Here is a 24,341-nt window from a genome sequence, read left to right on the forward strand (position 1 = left end):
AGATTAAGTTCCTCTCATATAGGCCTTTATATTCCTAAGGTAAAACCACTTTAACAGAGGTCCTTCTTAAGCACCACTGTTTCATACATGGGTGGCAATATTATTTCCTGATTGAGGGTTGGGGAACATCCCAATGTCTCCCCCATGTGTGTGCCATCATGATAAGTCCTCTTAAGAATATGAAGCCAGGCACACATGTCCAATCGACATGGGGCACTGCACATACTGTCAATCATTTAGGAATGTGAAATTTAATTCCTCTCTCTGTAGGAAAGGATGGAGACCCCAGATATATGGGCTTGGAGTGATGAAAGGCAACCTCAGAGCTTCTCTGAGAGCAGTGCTTCTGACAGAGCAACTATTTACTTAACCAGGCAATCAAATCAGCCCTTATTTAGCATGACTTATTTCACTTTTTTGGAAAGGAGTTGGAGATAAAGAAGAGGGAAGTAGAGACATCCAATTGGCCTGGGAACAGGAAAGAACTTCCAATCACCTTCCTCCTCTCCCCAACACTACCTCTATCTCTAAAGTTCTGGAGACCCAGAAGTGGAATGGATGTCGGGGAGAAGAGTAGGATAGTGTTGACAGCTCCCCCTTCCAATACTACCCCATTTGCCAAGCCATTAAAAATGAGTCCCTCTGTCACACTATACATTACTGATTCTTCATATAGTTTTCTGTTTCACAGCTTCCTATACTAACCTAGATAGAAAGCACAGCCACAACTAGGAAAGATTTACAGTTGTTCCTGCTTCCAGGAGATCCACTTTACAGCTGCCAGTTCCTGCATTGCTCCCTTTATCTGAGATTTATTCCTTGTTCTAGTGGCACTGCTTCCAACTGTGCCTGAGTGACATTATTGCTTCATTTCTTTCTTCATTTCTGGAAGCATGAAATGTTTTCTCAGATTCATGGGAGTCTGTTATCATTCCCATTTCAGGAATTATTAAACCACAGTTTTAAAAAGTGGATTTTTTTCTTGTGTTGAAATGAAATGAAGAAGACAGTTCAATCATTTTTCAAAGTAGATGCTGACAATCAGAATCTATGTCTTGGGAGATAGTGTTTAACTGAGGCTGAATGGTAATGGGACTCATGATAGCTAAAGCTGTGATTGTATGATTATTCAGGGTTAGTTGGGAGAAATACTTTTATAAAAATCAGGGCTGGGGTGCCTGGATGGCTCAGTTGGTTAAGTAGTTGACTTGATTTTGGTTCAGGTCATGATCTCAGGGTCCTGGGACTGATCCTTGTGTTGGGTTCCACATCTAGTGGGGAGTCTGCTTAAGAATTCTCTCACTTCCTCTGTCCCTCCCCATCCCCTTAAGGGGATGGCCCTTAATTAAGGGCCAGAAATAAAAAATAAATTTCAACTCAGAAGAGACAAACAAAACAATTTAGAAGAATCAGAATACAGAAGTCATTCAAAGCACTACTGACTTCCTGAAAAAAAAAAAAAGGTCTTGTTTTATACCTGGATAAACACATTTTAACTCTCAAAAAAGAAGAGAGATGGGAATAAAAAGCACAACATAAGGAATATAGTCAATGATATTATAATAGTAATGTATAGGGACATTTGGTAGTTACACTTGTGGTGAGCATAGCATAATGTATAAACTTGTTAATTTTTTTTAATTTTTATTTATTTTATGATAGTCTGTATAAACTTGTTAAATCACTATGTTGTATATCTGAAAGTAATGTAATATTGTGTGTCAACTATACTAGAAAAAATATAACAGACAATAAACTGTGGCAAAAAACAAAAACAAAAACCAAAGATTAAATATGTATGGCGCTTCTTATGGAGTCAACTGGATCCATCACTAGTGGAACATGTGAATGAATTTACTATGGTAGAATGGGAAGAAAATCGCTTCTTAAACTTCATGAGAGGAAGGAAAGGAAGATGGTGGTGTAGTAGGAGGATGCTAGGCTCATTTTGAACATGAACACAGCTAGATAACTATCGAATCATTCTAAATGCCTCAGAAATTGACCTGAAGACTGAAAAAACAAACTCCTTAACTAAAGGGAGAGAAGGGATGCCTCGGTGGCTTAGCTATTGAGTATTGCCTTTGGCTCAGGTCGTGATCCTGGGATCCAGGATTGAATGCTGCATTGGGCTCCTTGCAGGAAGCTTGCTCTCCCTCTGCCTATATCTCTGCTGCTTCTCTCTGTCTGTGTTTCTTATGAATAAATAAATAAAATCTTAAAAAAATAAAAGGGAGAGAAGAGGCCATATCAAAGAAGGTAGGAAGTGCAAAGATGTGGTTTAGGGTAGAAACAGATCATGGCTGCTATGGAGGGGAGTGAACCAATGCCATGGAAAAGATATATATATATATAATATATATATATATATATATATATATATATATATAGAGAGAGAGAGAGAGAGAGAGAGAGAGAGAGATAGAAGAACACAGGAGAATGCACAAGGTGAATGTTTTCCCAAAGCCATTGGTTTGGAAAACATAATCAGCTGAATTATGTGAGTTCTTGCAATCAGTAGGGCTTAAAGCCTAGAGTTTTAAAGGTCAGCAGGCTTGGCTGTGATAGAGCCCAGAGGGTACCACACTCTGCTCCTGGAGAGAAGTCAGGCAAACAACTGGGAAGGACAGTGTGGAAACAGAGATGTGGGAAATGCCTGGAGAACACAGTGGGGATACTGCTTTTCTCAGAGTATGACCTGACAGGCAGTATTGGTGGAGATGCCTCCCAGAACAGGGAGCTGGCTGGCACCATTTCCCTCCCCAGCCACTCATCATAAACACAGAGCCACCTCTGGGAAGCAGAGGAGCACCAACACTGGCTGCCTAACCTGTTTACACCAAGCTCCACCCCCCTGTAGTCCAGTGAGACTGCTCTTCTGAGTCATGCTTGCCTCAGTCCCCCTGCACCAGGCCCCTGCTCCCAGAAGACCAGCAGAGACCTCTGCGCACACCACATTTCTCAACTATAGAGTTCTGCAGAGCCTCAGTTCTGGTGGAGTTGTTGTCAGGTCTCATTTCATAAGCAGAGCACACCTAGATAAAACTCACTACATTTAGGCCAGGGACAAAACAGTGCTCACAGAAGGCAAGGAGAACCTCTTCAGATTAGTGGCCCAAAGGGTAGAGCAGTTAAAACACAACAGCAGAGCACACACAGCACACACTGTAGACATTCCTTGAAACACCAGGCCCTGGACACCGCATGACCTCTTCTTCATAAAGCCATTACTCTCATGAGCAGGAGACATGGCTTTTCTAACACAGAGGAGAAGACAGGGACTTAGACAAAAGGCCAACACAGAGGAATTTATCTCAAATGAAAGAAGAAGATAAGGCCGTGGCCAGATATCTAAGTGAAACTGATATAGATAACATGCCTGATAAAGAATTTAAAGTAAGAATCATAAGGATACTCACTCAGCTTGGGAAAAGAATAGAAGACATCAATGAGACCCTTACCACAGAGATAAAGTGCTAAAAAATAATCAGTCAGAGATGAAGAGTACAATAAATGAGATTGGAAACAGGTCTGACTCAATGAACAGCAGGTTGGAAAAAAAAATGGAGAAATGTATTAGTGACCTAAAAGACAAAATAATGGAAAATAATGAAGCTGAACAAAAGAGTGAAAGAATTATGGAACACAAGAATAAACTTAGAGAACTCAGTGACTTCATCAAACATAATAACATTTGCATTATAGGAGTCCCAGAAGAGAGAGAGAAAAGGGGGCAAAAATTTACTTGAAGAAATAATAGCTGAAAACTTCCTTAATCTGGGGAAGGAAACAGATCCAGGGGGAACAGAGAATTTCCATCAAAGTCAACAAAAGCAGGCAAATACAAAGACATATTGTAATTAAATTTGCAAAATATAGTGACAAAGAAAATTTCTTAAAAGAAGCAAGACAAAAGAAGTTCTTAACTCACAAGGGAAGACCCACAAGGCTAGCTGGAGAATTCTCAACAGAAACTTGGCAAATCAGACAGAACTGGCATGATATATTCAAAATGCTAAATGGGAAAAATCTGTAGCCAAGAATATTCTATCCAGCAAGGCTTTCATTCAGAATAGAAGGAGAGATAAAGGGTTTCCCAGACAAACAAAAACTAAAGGAGTTTGTGGCCACTAAACCAGCCCTGCAAGAAATATTAAAGGGGATTCTTTGAATGCAAGTGAGAGACCAAAAGTAACAAAGACAAGAAAGGATAACAGAAAATCCCCAGAAACAATGCTAAAACAAGTAACAAAAGGCAATAAATATGTATCTATCAATAATTACTTTGAATGTAAACATATTAAATGCTCTCATGAAAAGACACAGAATGTCAGAATGGACCAAAAAGTAAGACCCATCTATATGTTCTTACAAGAGACTCATTTTAGATCTAAAGACATGTGCAGATTGAAAGTGAGAGTGTGGAGAAACATCATGTGAATGGATGTCAAAAGAAAGCTGGAGTAGCAATACTTATATTGGACAAACCAGACTTTAAAACAAAGACTGTAAAAAGAGACAGAGAAGGGCATTATATAATTCTAAAAGGAACAAACCAACAAGAAGATATAACAATTGCAAATATTTATGCACCCAACATGGGAGCACCCAAATATATAAAACAATTAAAAACACACATAAAGGAATTAATTGATAATAACACAATAATAGTAGGGGACTTCAATGCCCCACTTATATCAATGGACAGATCACCTAAACAGAAAATAAACAAATAAACAATGGCTTTGAATGACACACTGAATCAGATGGACTTAACAAATATATTCAGAATATTCCATCCTAAAACAGCAGCGTACATATTCTTTTCAGGTGCACATGATCTCTAAAATAGATTACATATTACATCACAAAACAGGCTTAACAAATACAAAAAGATTGAAATTATACCAGGGGTCTTTTCTGACCACAATGCTATGAAGCTAGAAGTTAATGACAAGAAAAAATTGGAAAGGCCATAAATACATTGAAGTTAAACAATATGCTATTAAACAATGAATGAGTCAGTCAGGAAATCAGAGAAGAAATAAAAAATACATGGGAACAAATGAAAATGAAAGAAACAGTCCAAAACCTTTGGGATGCAGCAAAAGCAATCCTAAGAGGGAAGTATATAGCAATATAGTTCTACCTCAAGAAGCAAGAAAAATCTCAAACAACCTAACCTTACAGCTAAAGGAGCTAGAAAAATCTTCTTTATTCTCCATCATTTCATCTTCTATTTCATTAATTCTCTCTTCTGTCTCATTTATCCTACAGTTAGAACCTCCATTTTTAAATTACATCTCATTAATAGCCTTTTGATTTTGTTTTGATTAGATTTTAGTTCTTTTATTTCTCCAGAAAGGGATTTTCTGGGGTCTTCTATGTTTTTTTTTTTCAAGTACAGCTAGTATCCTTATAATCATTATTTGAACTCTAGTTCTAACATCTTACTTATATTCATACTGATTATGTCCCTTGCAGTTAGTACTGCCTCCTGTTCTCCTTTTTGTACTGAGCTTTTCCATCTTGTCATTCTTACAAAAATTCTATTTGTATAATTGTAGCAATTCTTTTCTTAGATCTTCAGTTGAGTTCACAGATATTCAGAATGATTTGATAGCTATCTAGCTGAATTCCCGGGACCAGACAAAACTAAGGTCTCCTACTCCTCCGCCATCTTGGAAAGTGTCTAGGAGCTAGAAAAAGAAAAACAAACGAAGCCTAATGCCAGCAGAAGGGAGGCAATAATAAATATTAGAGCAGAAATAAATGATACAGAAACTACAAAAACAATAGAATAGATTAATAAAAGCAGGAGCTATTTCTTTGAAAAAAAAAGTAAAATTGATAAACATTTAGCCAGACTTATCAAAAAGAAAAGAGAAAGGACCCAAATAAACGAAATCACAAATGAGAAAGGAGAAGTAACAACACCACAGAAATAAAAACAATTATAAGATAATATTTTGAAAACCATATGCCAACAAATTAAACAACCTGGAAGAAATGGATAAATTCAAGAAAACATATAAATTACCAAAACTGAAACATAAGAATTAGTAAACTTGAACAAATAAACCAACAAAGAAATGGAATCAGTAATCAAAAAACTCCCAACAAACACAAGTCTGCAGCCAGGTGGTTTCATAGGCAAGTTCTACCAAACATTTAAAGAGTTGATATCTATTCTTCTCAACCTATTTCAATAAAATATAAAAGAAAGGAAAACTTCCAAATTCATTCTATTAGACCAACATAACACATACCAAAACAAGATAAAGACTCCACTAAAAAAGAGAAATACAGGCCAATATCCCTGATGAACATGGATGCAAAAGTTCTCAGTGAAATACTGGCAAACACCAATACATTACAAGAATTATTTACCATGATCAGTGGGATTTACTTCTGGGTTGCAAGGATGGTTCAATATTCACAAATCAATCAATGTGATATACCACATTAATAAAAGAAAGGATAAGAACCATATGATCATTTCAATAGATGCAGGGAAAGCACTTGACAAAGTACAACATCCATTTATGATAAAAAACTCTGAACAAAATTTAGAGGGACATGCTTCAATATAATAAAGTCAATATATGAAAAACCCACAGATAATGGGGGAAAACTGAGAGCTTTTCCTCTATGGTCAGGAACAAGACAGAAATACCACTTTCACCACTGTTACTACCATGGAACTAGAAGTCCTGGCCACAGCAATCAGACAACAAAAAGAAATAAAGGGCATCCAAGTTGGCGAGAAAGAATGAAAACTCTCACTATTTGCAGATGACAAGATAATCTATATAGAAAACTGAAAAGACTCTACCCAAAAACTGCTAGAGCTGATACATGAATTCAGTAAAGTTGCAGGATACAAAATCAATGTACAGAAATCTGTTGTGTTTCTATACACCGATAATGAAGCAGCAGAAAGAAAAATTAAGGAATAAATTCCATTTACAACTGCACCACAAACAATAAGATGCCTAGGAATAAATCTAACCAGAAAGGTGTAAGACCTATACTCTGAAACTATAAAACACTGATGAAAGAAATTGAAGATGACACAAAGAAATGGAAAGACATTCCATGCTCATGGATTGGAAGAACAAGTACTGTTAAAATATTTATATTACCCAAAACAAACTAGACATTTAATGCAATCCCTATCAAAATGCCAACAGCATCTTTCATACTGAACTGGAACAAATAATCCTAAAATTTGTGTAGAACCACAAAGACCCCAAAAGACAAAATAATTTTGAAAAAGCAAAGCAAAGCTGGAAGCATCACAATTCCAGACTTCAAGCTATCTTACAAATGTGGTCATCAAGACGATCTGGTACTGACACAAAAATAAACACATTGATCAACAGAACAATAGAAAACATAGAAATGAACCTACAACTATATAGTCCATTCTTCAACAAAGCAGGAAAGAATCTGCAATGGGAAAAAGACAATCTCTTCAACAAATGGAGCTGGGAAAACTGACAGCAACCTGCAAAAGAATGAAACTGGACCACTTGCTTACACCAAACACAAAAATAAATTTAAACTGGGCTAAATGTGAGCTCTGAAACCATAAAAATCCTGGAGGAGAATACAGGCAGTAACCTCTTTGACATGGGCTGCAGCAACTTCTTTCTAGATATGTCTCCTGAGGCAATGGAAACAGAAGCAAAAATAAACTACAGGAATTTTATTAAAATAAAAAGCTTCTGTACAGCAAAGGAAATCATCAACAAAACTAAAAGCCAGCCTACAGAATGGGAGAAGATATTTGCAAATAACATATCTGATAAATGGTTAGTATCTAAAATATATAAAAAACTTCTAAAACTCAACACTAAAAAATGAATACTCCAATTAAAAACGGGGAGAAGATATGAATAGACATTTTCCCAAAAAAGATATACAGATGGCTAACAGACACACGAAAAGATGCTCAATGTTACTCCTCATCAGGGAAATGCAAATTAAAACTACAATGAGATATCACCTCAGCCCCGTCAAATAGGCTAAAATCAACAACACAAGAAGCAAAAGGTGTTGGTGGGGATGTGGAGAAAGGGGAATCTTCTTGCACTGTTGGTGGGAATGCAAATTGGTGCAGCCACTTTGGAAAATAGTATGGAGGTTCCTCAAAAGGATGCACACTGATGTTTACAGCAGCATTATCGACGGTAGCTGAACTATGGAAACAGCCCAAGTGTCCATGTACTGATGAAGGAATAAAGATGTTGTAGTATATATACACAATGCAATATTACTCAGCCATAAAAAAATGAAATTTTGCCATTTGCAATGCCATGGATGGAACTAGAGGGCATCATGCTAAGTGAAATAAGTCAGTCAGAGAAAGACAAATACCATATGATTTCACTCATATGTAGAATTTAAGACAAGCAAAGGAGGAAAGGAGAGAGGAAAGAGAGAGAGAGAGAGAGAGAGAGAGAGAGAGAGAGAGATAAGAGAGAGAGAGAAACCAAGAAACAGATTCATAATTATAGAGAACAAATTGATGGCTACCAGAGAGGAGGCAGGTGAGGCCATGGGTGAAATAGGTGATAGGGATTAAGGAGTGCATTTTACTGTATGAGCACAGGGTGATGTATGTAAGTGTTGAATTACTATATTATACACTTGAAACTAACATAACACTGTATGTTAACAGGAATTAAAATTTAAAAAAAACATGACACTAAAAGAATATAACAGGAGAAAAATATATAAAATACATTTATGTTTACAATACAGATAAGTAAACAACAGAGAATCAATCGTAGGTTTAATTTTTCCACTCAGTTTTAGAGGAATAAATTTGGAAAGGTGTTTTGACTAAATGCTCTAAGTATATGATACTAACTTAAGTTGGAAAATTTTATAACCCACTCTCTTAAATATTTCAAACTACTTTTTCCTTAATAGCAATTATTTTGACCTTAATTACTTAGAAAATTGTTTTAAGTTCAACTTCACTTTGCATAGTCAATTAGACGTTGACCAACTATCCTATACATACTTAAACTATTCCAATCATTCAGTTTAGGTTGAATTTCCAGGGTATAGGTTTTTGCTGTTGTTGTTTTTGTTTAGAATTAGTGAAACATTTTGTGATGCCAGTAAACGGAGTAGAAGGTTTGGCTCTAGCCCCTCTTGAGGGCAAAAAAAAAAAAAAAAAAAAAAAAGAAAGGCTCAATGCTATGTGAGATAGTCATTGCTTACTGCAAAATACCATGTGAAATGAGGAGGGGCCTTTGTGGGCCCCTCCTCATTTCAGTGGGCTTTGATGCGAGACAGATCGGGAGCGCAAGTCCAGCTTCAGTGCTGAATGGTCATGACCGTTTGGACAAACTTTAATTTTTAGGAAGTTTGGGTTTTCATTTTTTAAAGATTTTATTTATTTATTCACAAGAGACACACACACACAGAGACAGAGACACAGGCAGAGGGAGAAGCAGGCTTCCCTCGCAGAGCCTGATGCAGGACTTGATCTCAGGATCCCAGGATCACCACCTGAACGGAAGGCAGATGCACAACCACCGAGCCACCCAGGTACCCCTGGGGTTTTCCTCTGTAAAAGACTAGTAATGTTTATCTGGTGGGATTGTTATGGGGATTGAATAAGACACTGTGTGTAAGTAAGCACAGAGCACATGGTATGTGTCCAATAAATACAAAAAAGAGAAGTCTCTTCCTTCTCTTAGAGAAGATATTAGAAGCCATTTAGTTCAAACTTTAATTTTAAAAGAGAAAATTCTTTAGATTAACACTATAGAAGAATTTGATATTGCCAACAAGGGAATCCCTAGTTTCACATTTAAAATACCAGTATTTGTACTTAAGCAGGGAAAAGAAATAAATATTAGGTAGCATGCATGTTTGGGGATTTAAGAAGTACACACATATGTAGAATTTTAAAGATGCAAGGAATACACATGAAAAATAAACATACATACAGAGTTTCTTTAATTTTTCAAGACTGGTAAGCCTTCAAAAGTTTTAAAAGACTGCCAGAAGATGAACTTGAGAAGGACAGCCCAGGCTCTAAAATATAGTGCCTCGGACTCCAAAGCACCAAGTAAGTGAAGTTGGTGATATGTATCTACTACGATGTAACTAAAATTCTTGGAATTCAAAATGTTGTGCTGCTTAGTAACTTTCCTTTTAGTATAATCATCTCCAGCTTAGTTTACATCCGACTGACCTTAAAAGACCTGAGATTTCATTAAAAGGTAAAGTTATCATCAGAATACCTATTGACAGTTTTGCTGGTGGTTTTGATAATATCTCTGTTTGTTCCTCTTGGCTTAACTGCATACGGTATGCGAGATCTGAGGGCTGACTGGTTGACCTAGTTTGCAAGACCTCACAAGCCATATAGCTGTAACAAACTAAAACCTATGATGATAATCCTAAAAATACTGTTTTTTGCATTGGATAGGATAGCAGGCCACTAAGTTTCTTATCCAGTTTCTCATAGGGGTTCATGTCATTGTGGGTGCACTTCAATAGTTAGGGGTCTCACGGAAGAGCTTTATCAATCCTGATTTTAAATTTTTTCCAGCTATATGTTTGCTCAAAGTAATTTTTAGTGTGAACCTCCGATAATTTCCATTGTTTACATTTCCTGTTACTGTTTTTATTTATTAATTTTTATTATTATTATTTATTTATTTTATTTATTTTATTTTATTTTATTTTATTTTATTTTATTTATTAATGAGACACACACACACATACACACACACACACACACAGAGGCAGAGATATAGGGAGAGGGAAAGGCAGGCTCCATGAAGGGAGCCTGACGTGGGACTCGATCCCGGGTCTCCAGGATCAGGCCCTGAGCTGAAGCAGGTGCTAAACCGTTGAGCCACCTGGGCTGCCCCCCTTATTACTGCTTTTAAGTAAGAACTTCCCCTAAGTTCTTAATAATTTTGAAAATTCTAGTTGGAGATTTGGGGCATTGGATAAATCAAAGTCAAGTGGTTTTCTACACACCCAAAGTCACTTAGGAAGACAGCTACCCAGGCAAAACCACAACATCACTACTTCAGTCTGTCATAGAGATAATTTCTTCCTCTTCATTCTTTCTCACCAGGGAGTGAGGATTGTCCTATCGTTTTCCATTAGAAATACAATTTTCTAACTGAAGACTGAGATACAAACTGGCCCCAAACAGAGCTCCTGCTGGTTTTTGTTCTTTTCGTTGTTGAAATATAGTTACAAGCTCTGCTTTTGGAAAATAGGAAACTTCTGTCCAGACTTAACCACAGTTTGCAGCCTTGATATAGAAACTTCCTTTTAAAACAACAACAAATGGAATCGGGCTGTCAGACTAATGATGCATGATTACTCTAAACTGGATTAAAGCCACTTAATTTATCACACAGTGTATTGCCATGGCAGTGTTCAATTTAATATCCACCATCTGCATTTTCTGGAAATATAGCTGCATCCCCAATAGCGTCTCATGAAATTACAGCCTGCAAAAGGGAAGACAGATGATGAATATTGAAGAAAAAGGATTTTGACTATAATTGTGTATAAAAATGATAAAAATCACTATCCTGGGAGGTAAGGAGAGAAAAAAAGTCTTATTTCATATTCCTTGGAGGGGACAGGGCAGTGTAGGATCTGTCTCCCACTTCCCCCACCGCCCTACACACAAAGGAGTCAATGACAAAGCAACTGAAATTTTAATTGGTTTTCTGGAGTAAAATCAATCATACACTTTTTAAAGGTAGGTGAATCCTTTCTGGGAACTAGCTACTGATGTATTGCACATAGTAGGCATGGAATATATATTTGGTAGATTTATAAAGGAATGAATGAACTAATTTGACAAGTACAAAAACCAGCACTGATCACAATTATGAGATTTCACCACTCAGGCAATATCTCTGAAGCTGTGATAAATCATATGGCCATTTGTCAGCATTTCTAGCTCTGTTTTCTTTGTGAGCACATAAGAAGACCACACTTGCTTTCTCCATGAAATGTAGGCACGGCTACATGAGCCATGAAACGTAAGTAGAAGTGACTTACGTTCCTTCTGGGTTGTGTATCTAAGAGCTGGCATGGGATCTTCCATGCTGCTCTTCCCCTATAGCCGTGGTTTTGGAATCATGAGTGATATGGAGAAGCTACAAGATGGAAACAGCAGCCTGGATTGTTAAATCATCAATTGACTCTGGAGAATTGCCTGGATCCACAGCAGACTTTCAGAATGAAATAAACCCTTGTGTTGTAAGCTGATATATGACAGATGGTATATTCCAAAGATGATCAAGATGGCCCATAATATCACCCATCCAGCATGCTCTTCTTTGGTGTAAGTTTACTATTCTCCCATCAGGAAGTAGATTATATTTCTCCTCCCCTTTGATGTGAGTGTCTGAAGTGATGCTTCATGATTATGGAAATTGAGTCAGAAAAGGTCAGAAAGCTGCTCTTGCCGCTTTGACCCTTTTGGAACACTGGCTCATTGCATGATGGCTCTCTGAATCCCACCATCACAGACCCCAAGCCACACAGAGAGTTCACACACAAGAGGCTCTTGTTACGAGTCCCACTGAGTCTGAGTTATCCCAGCCAGGCACCAAACATGTGAATGAAGAAGCTTCTAGATGATTTCAGCCCCCAAGCCATTTGAGTGTTCCCAGAGGAAACCCCAGATATTATGCAGCAGACACAAAACATCACCGTGATATTATGTCAGATTTTCTGATATACAGAATGTGTGAGCATAATAAAATGATTGTTATTTACCACTAGGTTGGGACAGTTTGTCATAAAGCAACTGGTAATTGGAACATACTGATGGAATTTGTTTGTTGCCACACTGTAATTTAGCCCATTTTAATATGAAGGTGGTTTTTTCTTTCTGAAAGTCAAAAAACATAAATAACAAAGATAAAAAATAGTATTTTCAGTTTTTGGTAGTAGTGCCCTTTATGATGCCACCATAATGGGTAAGTTTTACAGCCTTAATCTGTGTGATCCATCCTCCTTAACTATGAACCACATTCCCAATACCTCATTCCTGTATGCAAGGTTTAATCAACAATTTATTGGTGCATGGCAATTTTGATTGTTTCATCAAGGTGAGATTTATCCTGTAAATAACTGTATCCTTCTGTACCTCTAGAAAACAGATGGTATATTGGAAAATATTGGAAAATATTTACACATGACAAAATGCTATGCAGAAAACTAGGAAGCTCAAATTCTGGAATGATCGGTAGGTACTTCAGGACCAGCTGGCATCTAAGCCATTGCTATGCTAGATGTAAGCTTCGGATAGTGCCGCATAAGTTGGGATACTTCTTAGGACATGTTCCTCTTCCCTTTCAAACTATCAGCACCAAAAAGTTTAACAAAACCACGAGAACAAGTTAGGCGTTTACATCACATTATATTTAGAAGCACAGATGCCGGGAATGGAAAAGCATAGAATAAAATTGCCAACACTGCACATAACAATAGTACTGATTAGCTTAATCTGAAGGTTCTATAGCTCTAGGGACAAATGGACGCCATGAATCCACAGTAATGCCATGCTGAGTACGGTCTATTTTACAGTTTCTTAATTAAACATTTTAGGCCAATTTTCATTATTTATAATGTGTTGGGAGACATGTATCCCAGAGAAAATATAAAATTTATACTGTTATAGTTTGCAGAGGAGACTAAATATTCTAACAAGGGAGAAAACCAATCCAGAACAAGGAACCAACTAAATATTGAAGACAATGATGTATATATTATGATTTCCTGCCATTCCTATCTCACTCACAGCAATAAGACTGACAGAAAATGGGGAGAAGCATATAAAAGCCCACACAGTAGGGTGAGGTGCACATTTGCCAAGTTATCAGACAATCGAACAGAGGCGAGCTAGGGTATTGGAAAAAGGCATAGAAACTTGCTACTGGCAAGACCTGGAACTCAATCGCAGCTCTTCTGTTAACTTGCCATTTGACTTTAAGCTAATAACCTTCCTAAGTCTCAGTTTTCTTATCCTTAATATGGGGAAAATAATAGCCAAGCCATCATGCAGGATTATTTTAAGGAGGGGTAATCATGTGTATAAAATAGTGGTATATTGTGAACACTTAATAAAGGGTGATTGTCAAATCTTCGTAAGAAAGATAATTAGCAAAATCTCTCCAACAAAAGCCACATGCCTTAACCTTTGGAGTTTGTTGCTTCTTCTTCTGCCTAGAGAACTGTGATTTAAATTTAGATAAAGGCTTCAGATTGTCCTCTAGTTTCACTCTTCATTTTGCTCCTGAGGCCAACTCGCTGGAGATTTCATTTCTCAAAAATTATGTAATAACCAGTCTCAAATCTGCCTGCTCAGGTCTGTGGGCCAGCAACTCAGAACCCCATGTATGAAGCTTTATTCTACACAAAAGCCATATACACAACTAACCAGTAAGCCCTGGTTTCCTTCTGGGCTTTCGTCAAAACTGAAATGATCATTTTTATATAACAAGCAAGTGAAGGAAGTGATTTGCAAGCCAATTATTCACACACACAGCCAGTATTGCATTCTAAGAATTTTTTTCATTTGCTCAGAGTGGGTTGGTCCTTTTGTGATTGTTTTTCTCCCTCCTATTTCTCCCTCATGTCTCTGCTTGCTGCCCCCCATCCTTCTACTCCATCACACACACACACACACACACACACACACACACACACACACACACACACTATTATTTCTGCAAGGCTACAGGAAGCCAGCAGCCCTGAAGACGATGACTGCTCATTTGGTTAAGACTGAAGCAGTAGCCAAATCCCAGGTGTCATCCCAGGCTGCTTCACTTTTACACAAAAGCCCAACGATGAGATTCCTTGCCTCCAGAGAGAGCCCTGCTAACAGATTTCAAAATCAATCACACAGGATTGACAAATCCCTTAACTGGTATTGATAATAATTTTCTCAGATGCCAAGAGGATTTGTTGAAACCTTCAAATAACTGCAGTTCACCAAAACCAGATTCTAAAGTTGAGGATTAAATAAAATACATGTCAATATATCTACTGTGCCGAGTGGAAGGAACAGTTTCCAGGAAGAAGACTCATAGAATTAGCAATCACTTAAGCTGGAAAACCTCTTTGAAGTAAAGGCGTCCAACTTCTTGGTTTGCATTTGAGGAAGCAAAGGTTCTGAGAGCTACAATTGGAAGCACAAATATTTCAGGTGTAGAAACTCTTGGAGGCTAGGAAAATAATGTCAAAGCTATTTTAGTGCCTTAATACTTCATGAGACACTTTAAACTTTATGGTTACTTAGTCTTATACTGTTCTTCTTATATTTTACTTAATTACTTACATTCTTATTTATTCTTTGCCATGATCACAAGGGATTCAAGGTTGTATCCTTCAGATCTGAACAAAATATTACTACCAGCAGGGACGCTTGCGTTCTGAGCTGTTTTCTCAACAGGAGTGATGGGTTTACACTCTCTTGTTGGACCCATGCTTCAGTCAATTCCACTCATTTGTGAAGCTGAGGTGAAGTGTGTGGCCAAGAAAGAGAGTGAAACTAATTTGTGAACACCTACAAAAAGAACACCTCATTAATTTCAGAATATAACCAAATGAGCTAACTGGTTTTACTTCTCTGATCACATAAATCATAGCTAAAGAAAACCACCCCATCATCAACTGTTCATAGCACAGAAGAACAATGAACAAAGGTATAAATTATAGTATGGGTAGGACCAAATATTTGTTTAAACTTTTGCTTAAATGGAGGCCATTAGTATTTAATGACCCCTGGGACGTGGATGCTGTTTCTGAGCTGATGAAATGGGCAACTGTCATCCACATTCTTAAGATGTAGGAACTGAGGCTTGAAAAAAATTAAAGGTCTTGCTGGAGATCCCGAAGCTAAGGAGGGCCGCGCCCAGGACTGATTCTACTCGACCCCAGTAATTTTAGGTTCTGCCCTTTTGATTAAAGGTACAAAATGGAGTTCAAACAAAAGATATGTATGATTTCGCAAACAAGCTCTGTCCAACTGTGAATACTAGTGTACAAAAAATACATACACATTGCTTGCATGGGCAGAACAATACAAGCTTCCTCTCCCTTCTTATTGAAAACCTTTTGCTTTTATTTTACTTCAAATCATCCAGGGGCTTTTTATTGGCTGCTGCCAGTAATATGGTTTATAATTATGTTTACTCCTATGTTACAGAAAAACAGAGCAACTTTATCTCTCCAGATGCTTAAGCCAAAAAGCTGTGGAATCATCCTTGACTCTTCTCTCTTACCACTCCACATGCAACCCACTGGCAAATCCTGTTAACTCTACTTTAAATGAGATTTAAAAATGAAACCTTCTCTCATTTCTTCACTGCCACCACTTTGGTCGAAGCGATGGCATTTGCCTGGATGATTGCATTGGCCTTCTGGCTGGCCTCCCTGCCTCTCTCTTTGCCCCTTGCAGCCCATTTCCAGCATCAGCCAGTATAATTCTTTTAAAACATAGTAAGATCCAATATATGGATCCAAACATACGGATCCAAGGATCCATAGTAAGATCCTTACTTACATAGTAAGCCAAGATGGCTTCCCATCTTGCTCAAATAACAGTCCTACTCATTATAATGACCTACATGAATTTTCAAGATCTGGCCTCCAGACCTCTCTCTGAAATCACCACTCCCCTCACTTGTGCTCCTCCAGTCTCTCTGGTCTCTTTAATGCTCTTGGAATATATTACGCGTGTTCCTACTTCAGAGCTTTGCACTTGCCACTTCTGCTGTCCACAATACTCTTTCCTCAAATACCCTCCATGGATTGGTCTCTCAACTCCTTCGGGTCTTTGCTCAAAATTACCATGTCAGTGGGTTCTTCACCAGTTCTTTCCTTTGACCCAGCCAAGAAGGGCAACTGTCCCATATCTCCCTCTTTAGAGGGGACTGCTCTCATTTATCCCTTTCCAAAGGGGCAAAGAGTATGCAGGGCTAACGTGAGGTGTCTACTGAGAGCCCACTCCCTCTCCCCACTCCTAGAGAACATTCTGAGCAACCAGAGTTCCCTGCCCCAGTGGTCCAACCCCACTTCTAGGACCATGCTGCCAGTGGGCACATTCCTAGGCCCGAGAGGAGGACGAGAGGCAGCCGTTTATGGGGTGAGAGGCAGCTGTTTATGAGGTGCATTCATGGAACTTGGAGTTGTGGGCTGGAGCATTCACACACATGTGTTTGAAAGTTCTCATGGTATAGGACCGTGTTGAGAAGGGAAAAAGTGGGAGTGGGGAGGGACACTGGCTAGAGACAGAACATTTCACATTCTAGGATAGAGCTCTGAGGGTTTGAAAACTCCAAATCTGAGCATTGCCAAGATGTAATGAAGGTATGTGGTCAAGGTGGGACATTAATCTATGATTGGCTTCATAGTTTATCAAGATTTAAACATATAGCAGGCAGTCCTGTACTTGTACCTTTCCCCCAAGCCTTGCAAATACTAGAGGTGTGTCTAACCTTCCATGACTGCTCTATTTGCAATTGCTTCTTTTCCCATGGACACTCCATAATATTCTTCCTTTCTTTTTATTTATCTCTTTAGCACTTGTCACCATCTGACATTTGCTTAGTTTATCTCCTACACAGAGAACATAAATTCCATTGATGGTGCTGTTTATTGCTATGTCCCTAGCACTAAGAATAGCCCCTAGCAAATGGAAGATAACTTAATAAGCATCTGCTGAGTGGATGAATGGTCAATGGCTATCCTCTAATAAGCACCTACCATTTTGCATGTGTTATGCCACTTAACTTTAACCTAGCCCTGTGGGCCTACTTGAAAAAATCCCATTACTATTTCCATTTTTCAGTGTAGTCTCAGAGGGCTGGCATAAAAGAAATGATATCTAAGGTGGTTTGGACTCAGCTTTCCTCAAAATGTCAAAAAACATTAATTATTTGATCCTTCTATAAATAGAACTTTATATACTTGGGCTGAGAGCAATGTCTAGGATCTGAAATAGGCACTTTTCCCCCATGTATGGGGGCAGAACTCTCACTGGTAGTCCAAATTTTTATTAGCACAATATTTTCTTGACTTCTTATGCAAGGCATGGATTTTTGGAAGAACTCATGGATGCTCCAGGGAGGCTGAGGTACAGATGCTATCATATCAAGTCTGCTTAACCGCTTCCTGGTTGATGAGATATCTCATCAGGGAGAGGACTTGTCCTCTTCCCTTAACAGAGCATAGCTTGGTGTGGTTCTTAGGGATTGCTTATACCACATTCAATGTAAGGTCAGAATATAGATCAGAAAGTTGGACACAGGATCACAGCATGTCCACACTGGACAGGACCCTGGGCCTCATTCATCCAAACACCTTGTTTTATTCATGAGAATCTGGGGTTCCAAAACCCTTGGACTTCTCCTTTAAGCACACATAGCCTCATCTCTTGAAAATGACTGGAAAGCCTAAAGAAGGGGAGTAAAGAACCAAAGAAGTGAAATCCTGATGATTTTATCCTCTTTTTTTCCCCTAGAGATTATAATTCCTCTTCTTAGAAGTCATCTGTTTTCTTGTTTTAACACTGTTTTGGGTAAGTTTTGGCAGTTTTTAAAGGGAACCTTGAACCTTTTGTGTGTGTTTTTTCTATCTAGTATCTCCTTTCCAGCTGAGGAGACTACTGATTAATTTTCCATTAAACATTAATTAAAAATGTATTACTTTCTCACTATGTTCTTGCTATGATATGAGGCTTCCTCTGCAAGCCATATATTTGCTAGCTTTACACTTTGGGTATTCAGACAACCTGTGAATTGTGCCAAAAATGATGATCCTTTCATCAGAATTAAGGCAGGCTTCTGTAAGGCAGTGATGTTAGTATTGGCATCAAAGTCTTCGCACTATCTAATCCTCACAATAGCAGAGGAAGATGAGCCCTTTTATCCCTGTCGTCTTTGGTCCACAGTGAGCAGATCACCAGCATAACTCAGTGAAAGGAAGGAAAGAAGACCAGGGAATGGAGAAATATCTAGAAATAATTGATGGTTCACCAGGTAGCTTCTGATTTGCTTACTCCTTATGAAAACCATGTTCTTACTAAATGCAAATGAATTACTAGTGTAATACAGGCTTTTTGTTTTGTGTTTGTTTCATTCTTTCATTATCAAAATCTCCTCCTGCTCACTTCACATGATTCTAGTAACACTAAACAGGTGAACATCTGGCCTGTGGTAGCCAATCCGAGTATTTCATCCCTCTGGACTCACTGATAAGTCCAAGGGTGAACATATGACTGAAGCAGGGACAAGTGAGGTCTTTTCACAGAGACAGAAACAGATGCTAGGAGAGATGCTCTTTCCTTTTGAGACTGTGAGTTGCAAGTAGCCTATGAGTCTGGAAATGCCAGGGTCCGGCTTTCTGTACACATAGAGGATGAAGCCAACACAGATGAAAACAGAGATAAGACAAACAAAGGAAAGGAGAGATGATGTATGCTTCTTAAATACGGACGCAATTATGTCTAAAGATCAAAACATAGTTTTTCCAGGCTTTTGAGCTACTGTTATTTACTTTTTTATGTATTTATTTTTGTTCAGTTAGTCTGAGTTGGGTTCCATCCCTTGCAACCAAAAACTCTTGGTGACCGTAAATATCACAAAAGGCAACACTGTGCCAGTCTTAGTAATTCTCATGAGGTAGTATCATGTGTGACAAAACTTCAAGAGCAATATGAGTAGTGGTCCTCAGGAACTTGTATCCCATGGTAGGGTCTGGAATATAGCTCTAGTATCCTACCTATAGGCCTCTGTTTGTGATAGTTCGAGCTCAAAGTCACCACTGTGGCAAGTAACTGATATGATATCCTTTAGCCCTCTCTTAGTTTCCGGAAAACCTTCATGGCTCACTCTTTGCCTCTGAGGGCACTCCAGTCAAGAAATGAAAATGAGCAAAAAAGCATTATTCCCTCAGTTTAGACCTCCTGCCCTCATCCAAGAGAAAAACTGCAGACCTGCATCTGCTTATTCTCAACCCAGAAAACACTAGTGTTACCAGAGGGCTGTCCACCCTTCTGATACAAACAAATAGTGTCTGTCAGTAGCAGAAAAAGCCCTTGGATTTTAAGAGAATACTTGGCTGTATGCTAAGTGAGCAAACAAATCAGGCCTGCCCAAGGAACATGTCTCTAGAACTCCAATTGATCCAAAGAATGTGGCATATTTCTTGAGGCAGTTATTCACATACAAACCCAAGCATTTCCTTTCATTGGCATGAAGTCAGTGATGTTAGCAAGGAGTTTGGGGCATTTTCTGTTTTGCCTGCGAAAGCCATGTTAACAGGCAACATTTATACTCTTTTGACTGATGTTATTTAGTGCAATCCAAACCATCAATGCTCACTGACGATATAACTGGCATTTGTGGCTGAGTGTGCGTTTGCCAGAAGGAATTCTTTCCCTCTGTCTTTTCCTAAATCCTATGACTTAAGTCACGTAGGATGACTTTCCTTGAATAAGGCACTTCATAGATGAAATGTAAAAGTAGCTTAACTTCACAGTCTAATGTGACAGGACCTCTGCAGAGAACAAATGAGTGTGATTTAAGGCTCTTGGATGTGGTGTGGAGCCAGAGAAAATGGGTATCATCTAGGATAAAGGATCAATTCTGGTCCGAGATGTTACTTTACAATAGGGGTAGGTAGCTCCTGCCATAGGTCAAACCAGCCCACAATAAGTTAAGAATGTTTTTTTATGTTTTAAAAGATTTTTTTTATTTATTTATTTATTTATTTATTTATTTATTTATTTATTTATGAGAGCCTGTGAGCTCACAGTTGGGGTGGGGGTGTGGGAGGAGCAGGGTGGAAGAGGGAGAGGGACAAGCAGACTTCGTGCTGAGTACAGAGCCCATGTGGGACTAGATCTCACAATCCTGAGATTATGACCTGAGCTGAAATCAAGAGTGGGCTGCCCAACCAACTGAGCTACCAGGTGTCCCTATTTTTTATTTTATTTTTTACATTTTAAAATAATTGAAAAAAAATCCAAGTTGAAATAATATTTTGTAACATGAGATAAGTGAAATTCATATTTACATCTTCATTAAAAAGTTTTATTGGCATACAGCCACACCTATTCCATTACATACTGTCTGTGGCTACTTTAATGCTACAGTACCTAAGTCCAGTAGTTGCGACAAAGACCATATGTCCTGCAAAGCCAAAACTATTTAGTGATCCAGTACCTTACAAAAATAGTTTGCTTAACCCCTATCTGACAAAGGACTTTTTTCCAAGGCTATGGATTATATTGCTTTCCCTTGTCAGCCATCTGAGAAGCATAATGATGTAATGAGAGTCACCAATTCTCATCCCTGCTTCATGTCTAGCTCCCTGGAAAGTCAGTTAACTCCTGTAGTGCCTTGCTCCCCAGTTCTTGTCTCCTGTTATAGAGCTGATTAAACTCCAAAATGATTTGATCCCACAGAGACCTGATGCTGGTTGCAAAGGGATGGACTAGATGGTATGAATGCTCCTTCATCAAGACCAGAGATTACTGCTAGGGAAGTGACCTCTGCAGGATCATCATTCTAAAAATGAATATGGTATTATTCTTCAGAGGCATTCTGACCCTTAAAGTCACAACTCTATCCATATGACTATTTTCAAATCCGTGGCCATAATTACAGAAGTAAAGTACAGTAGAAAATTGAAGCAACTGGCTGAATGTATCCAGCTCACCAAATGCTTTGTCCTGAAAATATCTGATTGTAGCATAAGTTATAGAAGATACATTAATTCTGTCTAATTGCCAAGGCTCCCTGCTTCATCAGGCAAGCTTCTTTTCATTTTCTGAGGGGAGTAGTGCTAATTGGGATTATCTGCATTAATGCCTCCACTGGCCTTTTGACATGGCTGATGAATATCTGGCCAGAGACTACACACAGGTAGATCCATGTTGGAAACCTAAACTTCACAGAGGATAATTTTGCAAGCAATAGTGACTTTTCCTTGAGAGCCTTGCAACACTGGTGACTAGTTCTACTCCAGAAGTCTTGTGAGAAAGGAAAGCTTGAAGTTTTCCAGGTGATACTTTCTAAAACCAATTTTTCAAGGCTTTAAAAACCTTGAGCTGTTGTGATGGACCTAAAGAGTATGATGCCAACTGAACTAATTCAGACAGAGAAAGAAAAATACCATATGATTTCATTTTTATGTGGAATCTAAAAAACAACAGCCAACGAACAAACAAACAAGCAGAAGTAGACCCATAAATACAGAGAACAATCTGGTGGTTGCCAGGGGGATGGGCAAAATGAGTGAAGGGAAGTGGGAAATACAGGCATCCAGTTATGGAATAAGTAAGTCATGGGGATGAAAGGTACAGCATAGGGAATATAGTTAATGGTACTGTAATAACATCGTATGGTCACAGATGATAACCACACTTACGGTGAGCATAGCATAAATTATAGTCTTGTCCAATCACTATGTTTTACACCTAGAACTAATGTAACATTGTGCTAATTATACTTCAACTCAAAAAAAAAAATAAAACAACAAAGCCTTGAGCTTCTTCTATGGATGTTATACAGAGTCACAACAAATGGCTATCATTTATCCAGTGAGTCTAATGCATTAAGACAAATGCTGGACATTGAATTCTAACATTTGTCTCAAGACCTTTTTTTTTGGTTAAATAATCTTTTATTTATTTATTTAAATTTTTAATTTAAATTCCAGTTAGGTAAACGTACAGTGTAATATTAGTTTCAGGTCTACAATATAGTGATTCAACCCTTACACACAACACCTGTTGCTCATCACAAGTATCCTCCTTAATTCCCACTTAAACACCCCCCACTTCCCCTCTGGTAACCACCAGTTTGTTCTTTATAGTTAATGAGTCTATTTCTTGGTTTGCCTCTTTCCCTCTCTCTCTCTCTTTTTCCCTATGCTCATTTGTTTTTCTTAAATTCCACATATGAGTAAAATCATATGGTATTTGTCTTTCTCTGACTTATTTCGCTTAGCCAATACTCTCTAAGTCCATCCATGTCATTGCAAATGGCAAGATTTCATTCTTCTTTATGGCTGTGTCAAGACCTCCAGCCTTTTACCCTTCCCAGTAAAAAAAAAAAAAAAAAAAAAAAAAGGCTTATTAGTGATTATGGTAAAAGAAGTCCTGTGGCAGGAAGTAAAATATACCTATCTTAGCATCAGTATTTTGTAGACTTCAATCTTCTTTAGTTTTCTGATAGATGACACAGAGTTTAAATTCAAGATTAGCTCCAAAAACAAACCACACAGCTCAAGCCGCCTAAATTCATTGGACCCGACCTTGTCTCTATACCAAATAAGCTTGTTGGCCCCCAGGGTGCATTTTTCACGTTTTTCTTCCATGTTTTGAGGAAGTACATTTCTAGGATTTTTTAGGAAGGATTTTTCTATTCAAAGTAAGCAGGAATACAAAAGTAGCACAAAAATGAATTTCACTAGTTTCTGATCTTATGAAACTGTGAGAATAAGTATATAATTACATACACAACCTGTTGAGATTGTTGCTCGAGACTGCAGTTTCAAAATACAAGACTTCTCAAATTAAAGAGTCAGAACTGAGAGATCTGAATGAGATGAGCTGGTTCAGTGGTTTCATATCTCAGATGAAGAAAGGAAGCCCAGCAGAGGGGTGACCTGTCCACGGTGAGTACTGGTTGTAGGCCTGGATTCAGATTCTATCTCTCCATATGCTTAGGCTCTGCATCGACCAGGCGGTTTCCTCTACCTATCACCATTTTGACAGCTTCTAACTGAGATGATTAACTGCTTTTATTTTTCACTGTGTTTTTTAAACTCAAGTAAAATTAGCATATAGTGTAATATTAGTTTCACATATACAATATAATGATTCAACAATTCTATACATTTCTCAGTACACATCAAGATAAGCGTACTCTTAATCCCTTTATCTTTTCTCCCATCCCCCCACCCACTTGTATTTTTAAAAGTTGCCAAGTGAGTGGGAAGAGGGTACACTGGTATATTCCAGTGGACACCTGGAGTGAACATGCCTATACTTTCTAGCAGTGAGTCTCTTTGGATCAGAATTTCCTCTACAATTGGGAGTTCGCTGTTCTTATTTGTACCCCTCAGGCAGCAAAGGGTCTGAGCCTCTAGCAAGCCTGCTAGAATGATGTGGGATTTGTTGTGCCAATCCCAGTTGAACACTGGGATTCAATGTTTTCCGATGAACACTATATCCTGAGGAAGAGCCTGGATACAAGATAATGACCAAGTAAACTGGCATTTAGGCCATTTGAACATGAATATGCCCTGAGGGA

The 24,341-nt window shown here is 38.2% G+C and overlaps 1 protein-coding gene across 12 annotated transcripts in view; it reads right to left on the reverse strand.

The window, feature by feature from the left end:
* Window positions 1-24,341, reverse strand: part of PRLR (prolactin receptor) — a 173,043-nt gene that overhangs the window by 85,208 nt on the left and 63,494 nt on the right. For 3 of the 12 annotated variants that reach the window (XM_055324917.1, XM_055324910.1, XM_055324915.1), the window contains exon 2: window positions 15,356-15,583. The exons of the other annotated variants lie outside the window; for them this stretch is intronic. The gene's annotated coding sequence lies outside the window, so the exon portion shown is untranslated. The remainder of the gene's footprint in view (window positions 1-15,355; window positions 15,584-24,341) is intronic. 12 annotated transcript variants of the gene reach the window in all.

This window comes from Nyctereutes procyonoides, unplaced genomic scaffold (genome assembly GCF_905146905.1).
Source record: "Nyctereutes procyonoides isolate TBG_1078 unplaced genomic scaffold, NYPRO_anot_genome, whole genome shotgun sequence".
NCBI lineage: Eukaryota > Metazoa > Chordata > Mammalia > Carnivora > Canidae > Nyctereutes > Nyctereutes procyonoides.